Source organism: Choloepus didactylus, chromosome 2 (assembly GCF_015220235.1).
Source record: "Choloepus didactylus isolate mChoDid1 chromosome 2, mChoDid1.pri, whole genome shotgun sequence".
Classification (NCBI taxonomy): Eukaryota; Metazoa; Chordata; class Mammalia; order Pilosa; family Megalonychidae; genus Choloepus; species Choloepus didactylus.
The window spans coordinates 90,943,675-90,953,492 of record NC_051308.1 but is presented as its reverse complement, the minus strand read 5'-3'; the positions used below and the strand labels follow the sequence as shown (position 1 = coordinate 90,953,492).

General features: G+C 36.7%; 1 pseudogene; it reads left to right on the top strand.

Annotated features, from left to right (window-relative positions):
* The first annotated feature begins 1,523 nt into the window (after positions 1-1,523).
* The window catches only part of LOC119512224, a 32,952-nt pseudogene continuing 24,657 nt past the window's right edge, over positions 1,524-9,818 (top strand).

Below are 9,818 nucleotides of genomic sequence, written 5' to 3'. Positions count from 1 at the left end.
TAAGCATTTACTGTAGGCCATGTACTAGGCTGTTTTACAGGCATAGACAGCACATAATCCTTACAACAGTCCTGTGAGGCATGTGCTATTATCGTTTTAATTATGCAGGAGACTGAGATATAGGGATTAAGTGCCTTACAGAGAGGGTCACAGCTAGTTAGTTAATAGAGTTGGGCTTCAAGCCCAGACTCTAACTCTGGGGTATATGTTCTTAACAGAAGCAGGTGCACCACCTCCCAATCAGATTTTTTCCCTAATACTTGATTCATCAATTGTCATCTTCATTATTTTTTTTTATATATACATTTGATCATTTAAATCAATAAATATTGCTACACACCTAGTAAGTACAAGCACTATTACATAAATATATACAATGCCACTTATTTACAAAAGCAATATATAATGTCTGATATAAATTATTGATTATTCAACTAGATCATTTATTTTCAATTAGAATTGTTTTTTAATTTTATATCTTTCAGATTAGCCTAGACTAAATTTTTATGCATTTTTAAATTGTGAACTTTAACAAATATACTTACCAGTGATAACTTTCAAAGTACTATTAAACAAGTAGTTAGAGACCAAATTTCAAAGAATGTTATGGTTACCGTTCCACAATTTCAGTTATTTCCATTATTATAAAATATAACATGTATACAGAAAGGTGTTAACTTTCAAAGTACAGTTCAATAGCAGTTATATAGGTAATTTCAAAAATGTTATGGGTTACAGTTCCACAGTTTCAGTTCTTTCCTTATCATGAAATATAGGATATATACAGAAAGGTGATAATTTTCAAAGCACAATTCAATAAATAGCTATAGAGCAAATTTCAAAGAATAAGTTACAGTTCCACCATTTCAGTTATTTCCTTCTAGCTATTCTAATACTCAAGCATCTAAATATAGTTTCAGTATTTGTAATCCTTGTTAAATCCTTCTTCTCTGTTGCTACCCCTTCCTCTCATTTAATCACTTTCTTGACTAGACAAATTTTTATGCAAGTGTGTTTATAATACTTATCTCTATGGGCCCCAGTTTCCTTACCTATAAAATAATGGACTTAGACTAAATAATCTCTGGGGTCTTCTGCCTTTAACTTTATGAGAGATTGATCTCATTTCTTTGCATGTCCAATAGCTTTCAGCATGAAGTTTTGCTGCTGGGAATATGAAACTACTATACTGCATAACCATACTGCCTTCCCAGTGGCTCTAAACTAAGCCAGCTGCAGAAACATCTCCCAGTAAGGAAGAAATGAAGTGCACTTTTAACTTTGCCTTTAAAGTACTTCTTTCAGATTGACTCTCTCTACTGTGAAATCAGAACCATCCTAGGCACTTTCACATCACAACCAATCTCTCAGTAACATGACTAGACTTTGAAATTGGAGGCCCATATTCAAGAGATCACCATAAGCTCTTTTAATTAGATTAATTTTAAATAACCATTGTGGAACTTGATAGTTTAGAGATTGTAAGATATTAGCTAACTGCTAAAATAAACTAAGATAGTGCAATGTTGGTGGCCATCTATCCCTTCTGTGTTACTACTAAACCTCAAGTGATACAGCAGTATTTTCTCTCTTGCAGGTTGGATCAGGTGGTGATTCACGTAGGAACACTGAGCTTGAAGGAATCATAAGAACTGGTAGGTATACAGGTCCTTCCCAGAGACCCCACTTGTGGGGTCTCCATTTTTATGCTTAAAATATTGCTATGATATATATTTCACAGTAAGGAAATAACTGCAACTGTGGAACTGTAACCCATAACATTCTTTGAAGTTTGCTTTCTAACTACTTGTTAAATTGCACTTGGAAAGTTATCACTTCTAATGTAAATATGTTATGTTCCACAATAAAAAAAAAATTTTTAAAGATATCTCTGTGTGCTGGATGCTGTGCTGGAGAAGAGAAGGTATGGGGACTCAGAGAGCTCATCTAGAGGCAGGCACAGAACCATAAGGAAGGGGCTATAGCCCAGGGTTATGAGTTTGGTAGTAGGGCTTTGGATAGGAGATGGCGACACCTCTTCCTCCAAGGGAGTAAATATGGGTGTAGATGTAACTAAGTTTGCAGGTAAGAAACAGAACTTGAGCCAACCTCAGTTTTCTCTGGGAAGTAGGAGGCAAGGCCATCTGCTGGTCATAAAGGGGATATAAGATGGGTGAAGGCTTGAAGAGGGGTGAAAGATGAGAATGGTTGCACTGGAGAATAAGAGAGCTATTCTGAACACCTGCTAAAGTTGTAAGTCATACAACTGACAAAACACCATTCAACACAATTGTAGAAAGGTTTTTTTCTAGGCAACACTGTGCAGCCAAGAACATAGCAACAAGAATGCAGACAATTGGATTGCATTAGCAGGTTAGGTGGGGCAAAAGACTATGGAGGAAGGAGTTAAAGTTGCTGGGCAGAAAAAGTAGATATGTGTTGAGTTTGAGGCCAGCTGAATTGGGTAGGAAAAGAAAGCACAAAATGTTTAGCATCATTTACCAGAAGGTCCAGTGCATGGCCTGCCTACTATTAACTGTGTTTCAAGAATTTGATATTTTGATATTCTAACTCTAAAGATCATGATTTGATCTAGTCCAATATTTTCTTTTTTTTTTTTATTAGAGAAGTTGTTGATTACAGAACAATCATGCATAAATACAGGATTCCCATATACCACCCTATTATTAACACCTTGAATTGGTCTGGAACATTTGTTACAATTGATGAAAGAATGTTTTTATAATTGTACTGTTCACTAGCCCATGGTTTAAGTTAGGGTTCAATATTTGTGTGTAGTGCAATTCCATGTTTGTTTGTTTATTCTGGTACCAAAATATACAACCTAACATTTCCCCTTTTTACCCACATTCAGATGTATATTTCAGTGCTGTTAATTACGTTCACAATGTTGTGCTACCATCACCCAGTATTTTCGTGATGGGTTTTGTTTGTTTTTCCTATTCTCTGGATTAAGAAATGGGGGTGTGTATTTCATACTTGAAAAATTGCAATTCAGTGCTTTTAGGCAATGCTATAAGGGAAAACATATTACTAGATGATTGCTGATAATTCTGGAATCAGAACTTGGAGATTTGATTTATTCTTACATTTGATTTTTTCTTCTTACAAAAAGGTCTCTCAATTAAGGTAGCATGGTATAGGGAATCCTTTTTTTCTCTCACTTGCTTTCTTTTCCAATGCGTAATATAAATTTTAAATATTGTCATGACATGAAAGACAGTGTCATCCAGTGGGCTGAACACTAAAAATAGTGTAGAGATCATCTAGGCATAGGGATAATCCCCTGGTAGGGGGATAATCTTGCCAAGAAGACAATAATATTGGTTTAGCTGCAATTCTCCATTGGATGGTGCTTGAATGGGCACTGCCATCAACTGTTTCCTGGGTATTTCCTTTTTCACTTGCTTCCTATGAAAGTTACTCTTCTCTTTTCCTAAATAGGGTGCTAAACAAATGATTCAACTATATCACATTACAATCTGTGTTAATGAAATTATTCCCAGAAAGCATTGGTTAGTCTTTGCAATATATTCAAATCTTTCTCTATTAACTCTCTCTAGTTACTGCTGCAGAAAATTAATCACATCTGTCAGATATAGATAGCTATTACTAAAGTCTTAGAGGGAAGCCCTTGTTCCCTTTTAGAGACTGGGCATGTACCAAAAAACATCAGTGAGCATTTACTGAGTGCCTGCTGTGTGCCCAGCATGATAAACCTGAGCACAAGGGAGAATAAGATCAGACCCTTGTCCTCAGGGAACCCCAATCTAGTGGGAGGACAGTCACCATATATACAACTCATCATGTTACAACATAAATAGGGGGTTAGATTTGAGATAGATACAAACATGCTATGAGGTCCAGCAAGAGGAAAAGTTAATTTTTTCTGGGATAATTTGAGAAAATAACAGAGGAATGGTACAGTGTTTCTTCTTTATGTATAATCTGTTTCTTCTCATCTTTCTCAGCTAATTTCCCTTCCAAACTGTAATAAAAATTTAAAATATGATTCATTCTATTGGACATGAAGTATCATCCAGTGGGATGAACATTAGAAGAGAAATTACATTTGTAACTTTCTCTGTTAACAGTTCTATATTATCAAAATGAGCATTCACATCTCCTTAGCAAAGTGTTTTGTGATGACAATGTCTGAAGAAGAATAAGATGATGTGCACAGCTCATCTCCATCAGGGGTCTCTACTTGACAATCTGGATTTTTCTGGCAATGACATTTATCATTGTGTGGCTAATTTTTCCACCCTCCAATGTTGTATCAATTGGCAAATTTAAATTTCTGTTGCTGAACTCTAATATCTGACCTGTAGGTGAATATGACAACTCAGGTCCTCAAGAGTAGGCTTCTTTCTTCTTTTAAAGGCTCAACATGCAGCAGAAATAGGAGCTGATGGCATTGCTGTCATTGCACCATTCTTTCTCAAGCCATGGAACAAAGACAAGTAGAAATGTCTAAACTCTCGGTGCTTCACATGGTCCCCCTTCTTTTTGCTTCCATTCAAAAAGGTTATATTTAATTCATGAAGTAATGTCTAAGGCTTAGGCATGGAATTGCACACAATACAGTGGTTCTCTGGAATATTTCTCCTCCCTGGGCCCATAAAAGAAGAAACCACATTAAAGGGATTCATTTCTTTTGCAGGTGATATGACTAGGTCCGTCCATCAATTCTTGGTCAGGCCTATAGGTGACTGTTTGGATCAGGTGTCCATTCCTGCTACCAGTCAGTTGGCAAGTGTCAGGGTCACATGACAAAGCATGGGGACCCTTTTTCCAAAAATAGAAATATAAGTTATGGACACTTTGGCACTACATGTCCTGTTCAAGACAATGTGTGAATGAAAAAATTGAAGAGATTTCACAAAGATACAGTCTTCCAAAATATTAAGATATTGCTTTCTCCTTCTCCATTGTGCTCTCTATGGAAATTACTTGTGATTTCCAAATAAACTGATGAATCCTTTATATATGTATATATATATTTTATTGAGATTGTTCACATACCATACAGCTATCCAAAGATCCAAAGTGTACAATCAATTGCCCATGATATCATCATACAGCTGTGCAACCATCACCACAATTAAATTTTTTTTCAATTTTTAGAGCATTTTCATTACTCCAGAAAAGAAATAAAGACAAAAAAGGAATTCAAATCCTCCCATACCCCTAGCCATCCCCCCCTCCATTAACGATTCATAGTTTTGGTATAGTACATTTGTTACTGTTGATGAAAGAATGTTAAAATACTACTAACTGTAGTATATAGTTTGCAATAGGTATATATTTTTTTCCTATATGCCTCTCTAGTATTAACTCCTAGTTATAGTGTCATACATTTGTTCTAGTTCATGAGAGAGATTTCTAATATTGTATAGTTAATCACGGACATTGTCCACCACAAAATTCACTGTTTTATACATTCCCATCTTTTTTTTTAATTCAGTTTTATTGAGATATATTCATATACCATACAATCATCCATGGTGTACAATCAACTGTTCACAGCACCATCATACAGCTGTGCATTTGATGAATGCTTTTTGATTAGCAAAAAGAAATGCAAACTTTAAATGGATAAAAATTAAATGATATTATTTGCAGTTATAATGATAGTTAATCACTATTATTAATTATACTTAATTAAATCTACAACTAAATAGGTCAAAGTCATCATGAAATATCAATTATTGATAGAGAAAAAATAATTATTAATTACATAAGTAATTTAAATATTGTTAATTTGGGAATTTAAAATGACCATTTTTAAAGGGTTTTTTAAATCATGTTTTTAAGAAATTTTACATGACTACTTTTCCCAAAAGGTGAACAAAGGAAATATAATGAATTATACACAGTAATATTTTAGAAAATATTTGTCATAGACATAATACCTCATCACAGAAATAAAGTACATAAAATTCTCTCTTGCTGCCCAATGACATCCCAAGTGTAAGCAGTTCTGCTGGATTTATTGTTCATCTGCAGTGATGTAGATGAAGCTCACATGGAAGGACATGTAGGAAATCCCTATTCCTCCGAAAACTGGGGGAAAGTATCTGGATTTCTCCCCACGTCTGTTTGAATTACTGTGACATGTTCCACTGCTCATAACGTTCCTCTTTAAGCAGATGTTGCTTATCTTTTTTGTTGTAGAATCTTGTCAGTTACAACCTTATTACTTTGATTATAAGGCAGAGCTCCTTTATTCACTGACCACGTGTGCCCTTCTGGGCTCTTCAGCCCTTCCTAGCTGATGATCTTCTGATGTGTGGGAAGGTTCACACTGGTTTTTAAATAGTAGTTTAATGTGGTAGGAAAGTGACAATCTTATTTTGGCCTTTCTACAGAAAGGAAAATAAGACTTTGGATGAAGTGAATGGCAAAGAAATTGCAGTAGCAATATCAGGGATGGTGGGAGAGTCAAGAATTTTCGACTTCTGAGAAAGTTGGTTACATTTCATTTGATAATTCATTTTTACCAGGTGAAGCCACTGTTTTACAATTGTTCACACCATTATTTGTCCTGCTTTTTTTTTTCAGATGTCCTGATTAACTTCCTAAAGGAGGTAGCTGCTGCTGCCCCTACATTGCCATTTTATTACTATCACATTCATTCCTTGACAGGGGTAAAGAGTAAGTACTGCTTCTTTTGAGGTTTCTTTCCCTCCACTGCTCACCTCATCCCCTATTTTGCTAGGAAACCCCCACTCCACCCGAACCCATGCCATGCAACAAGAGTATAACACCTTTGACTAGGCAGCTCCAGTTGCTCCAAAATAAGTCACTCTAATATCCCAGCCCATATCAGTCATTCACACTAGCTTATAATCGGAGTTGTTAGGTGTGAAGGAAGAGTTGACCCCTGGTCACTATAGCATACATCCCTATGCATGTGAAGGCATGAGACTGAGCCCCACGAGGACAGGGACTGTGTCTCCCTTAGGCCCGATTGTGTTCTCAGTGCCTGGCACTCTGATGTCTTGTGACATTTCTTCTAGCTTTTTAAAATTCTTGCTGTACTTCTCTAGCTAGAAGAGTGCTACAGTTAGATGGAATTTTTAGGGGATTATTTTTTAAATCCCATTCATTTTTAACATTCTTAAAAGAAAAAGTAAATGGGCTTTATGACTATCCATCTATTGTCTTCAAGGAATGGAAAGCTTAGGACTATAGAGTGATGAGTACAGAGGAGCTACTAGGCAGGGGCAAGTGATGATGCCCAATCCACAGTCAGTTACAACTAAGAACAACCCTTGGCGGCTCAGTGGGGATGTGTGGGCTGTGTGCAGTGCTATTTGACACTTTCTGGAGGTGTGCAGATTAATGAGGCATTTGTTGCTTTGAGCAGTTCGTGCTGAGGAGTTGTTGGATGGAATTCAGGATGAGATCCCCACCTTCCAAGGGCTGAAATTCAGTGACACAGATCTCTTAGACTTTGGGCAATGTATTGATCAGAATCGCCAGCAACAATTTGCTTTCCTTCTTGGGGTGGATGAGGTAAGTCACATCCTGGCAAACTTTAGCAGGTTAGTTTCCCTCCAAAACAATTTATGTAGCTGTTTATTTAGTGGCATCTTTATCCTTTCTCTCTTTTCATAAAAGTGAATATTCTTTGTCTATTTCTGATTAGCAGCTATTGAGTGCGCTAGTGATGGGAGCCACTGGAGCAGTTGGCAGTTAAGCGTGACTCATTTTTCCCAATGATTATCAATGTGAAGTCCCTCTATAAAAGTAGTCATCGCTTGAGTAGTTATACTTCCTGCATGTGCACCCTTTCTAATAGATGTTACTTTTCCACATTCCTTCAGTGAAAGGGAATTAAGTAGGGTTAAGCAATTTGTTAGTTAGAAGCCTCTGTTAGAGGTGAGATGCATGAGCACGAGTTGAGAGCGTGAACAGAAGTTGTAACCTAGTGGGATCTGGCCCTTAGCCCTGTTGGCCCTGGAGATCACTCTGTCTCTGTCAGAAATTATTTGGTTACATGTAACAGAAACACTTCAAACTAGCTTATATAAAAGAAAGTAAGTTATTAAAAAAAAAAAAAATACTAGGAAATTATATAAAACTCAAGAGGAGGAACTATAGGCAGGCCTCAGAGTGATGAGAACCAGCAACTACAATTCTTTCAACAGCCAAAGCAGACCATTCTCCATCTGTGGTCTTCTGGAGACTCGCCTACACATCTATCTGTGCATCTTTTCATTTCCCTACTCTTTTTCTTTCTCCAGATGGGTTTTCTTTGCTTCTGTGTGCACATGGTTAATCACGGCTGCCCTGACATGGCACCTCAGGATATCACTAGATGGCACTGGTTAGTCAAGTGTACACCCACGGTCCAATCAGCTGCAATGAGGAAAGCAGAATCACGTGATGTGGCGCCTACTCAGTAGAAGGCTTAGAGATGGCAAGCAAATTGAGTGGCCTGTTCACTGCACCTGTTAACCTGATTCATTAGAAATATGACCACAAGCAGATTAGTTGAACTGTTTGCATTGACTGGAAGTGCATTACCTCCCTGTAGGAAATGTGCAGGGGAAGCAAAGTAATATTCATAATGTATCTTGGTGAGCCCAGCTTTGATACTGAGATCTTGAGTTGAATAATCTTAATGGCTTGTTCCCAAACCAGGATGGCTTGCTACATCCATCATCACTAGCGATAAATCTATTGAGAAAACCTGTCTGTATCTCCTAACCATAGAATCTTTTTTGCCTTGGAAATTCTTAGTTTTTTGACTCCCTTTTTTTATTGTCTCCATACTTACCATTTTAATTCTGCCAACATACTCTTTCTCAGATTAAGCAAAATACATTTGGTTAGACTTCAGCTTTTCATCATTATAATCACACTCCTCGAAGTGACGATGCACCTAAGACAACTGGGATTCAAATTTTAGTATTTTGAAACTCCTTAGACATCCATGTACATATTGTACCTTAGAGATGTTTTTTCTTTACAAATGACTTTTCTCAATTATTATATTTTATTTTTTTCTCCCTTTTTTTTTTACCAGACAATAACTTTACATTCCCTTACTGTTGACTCCAGGGTCTATCTGCATATATAAAGACCAAAAACATTCTGTTCTTGGTGCATCAAGATGAATATATTTTCTGGTACTGACTTACCATGTGTGCAGCCACTCAACCTCTCTGTGCTTTTGTTTCTCCTTTAAAGAAATTGGGGGAGCATCTTTATTATGAATTTCTAAAACTTTCTACCTTGCTGATTTCTCTAAGAATTCAGTGATTTGTGTAAGACATTTGTCCTTATTGGTAGAATTAGAGATTTTTTTTAAACCCTCCAAAAACATTTTATCAGATCAAATAACTATTCCCACCTTCATTTTTATTGAATTAATAGAAAGCAGCATGAAGTGTCAGGAAGCCTTTGCTTCCTGCAGTCCTTCTTTGAAGCCATAGTTTCTTCACAGTAAAATGGAAACCAGACCTTCCTTAAAGGACTTTGAGAGAGGATTAGGCATGATTTATGTCACAGATCTGGAATACAGTAGGCACTTAATAAATTGTCCCTCATTTTGTTATAATCATCATTATTAATATTATTATGGATAATAATATTCTCTAAGTAATATGCGAATTGGCAGCGAATTTTGGTAGTTTCTTGGGAATTGCCCCTTTGACTGTGGTGTCCCATTCACCCAATTTCACAGCATAAGGCTTTTAGGACTCCCTCAGGTACTACATTATCCACAATTCTTAGCTAGCACTGACCCTCTAGGTGTGCCCTGGGGCAAGTGTTGGCCTCCATCA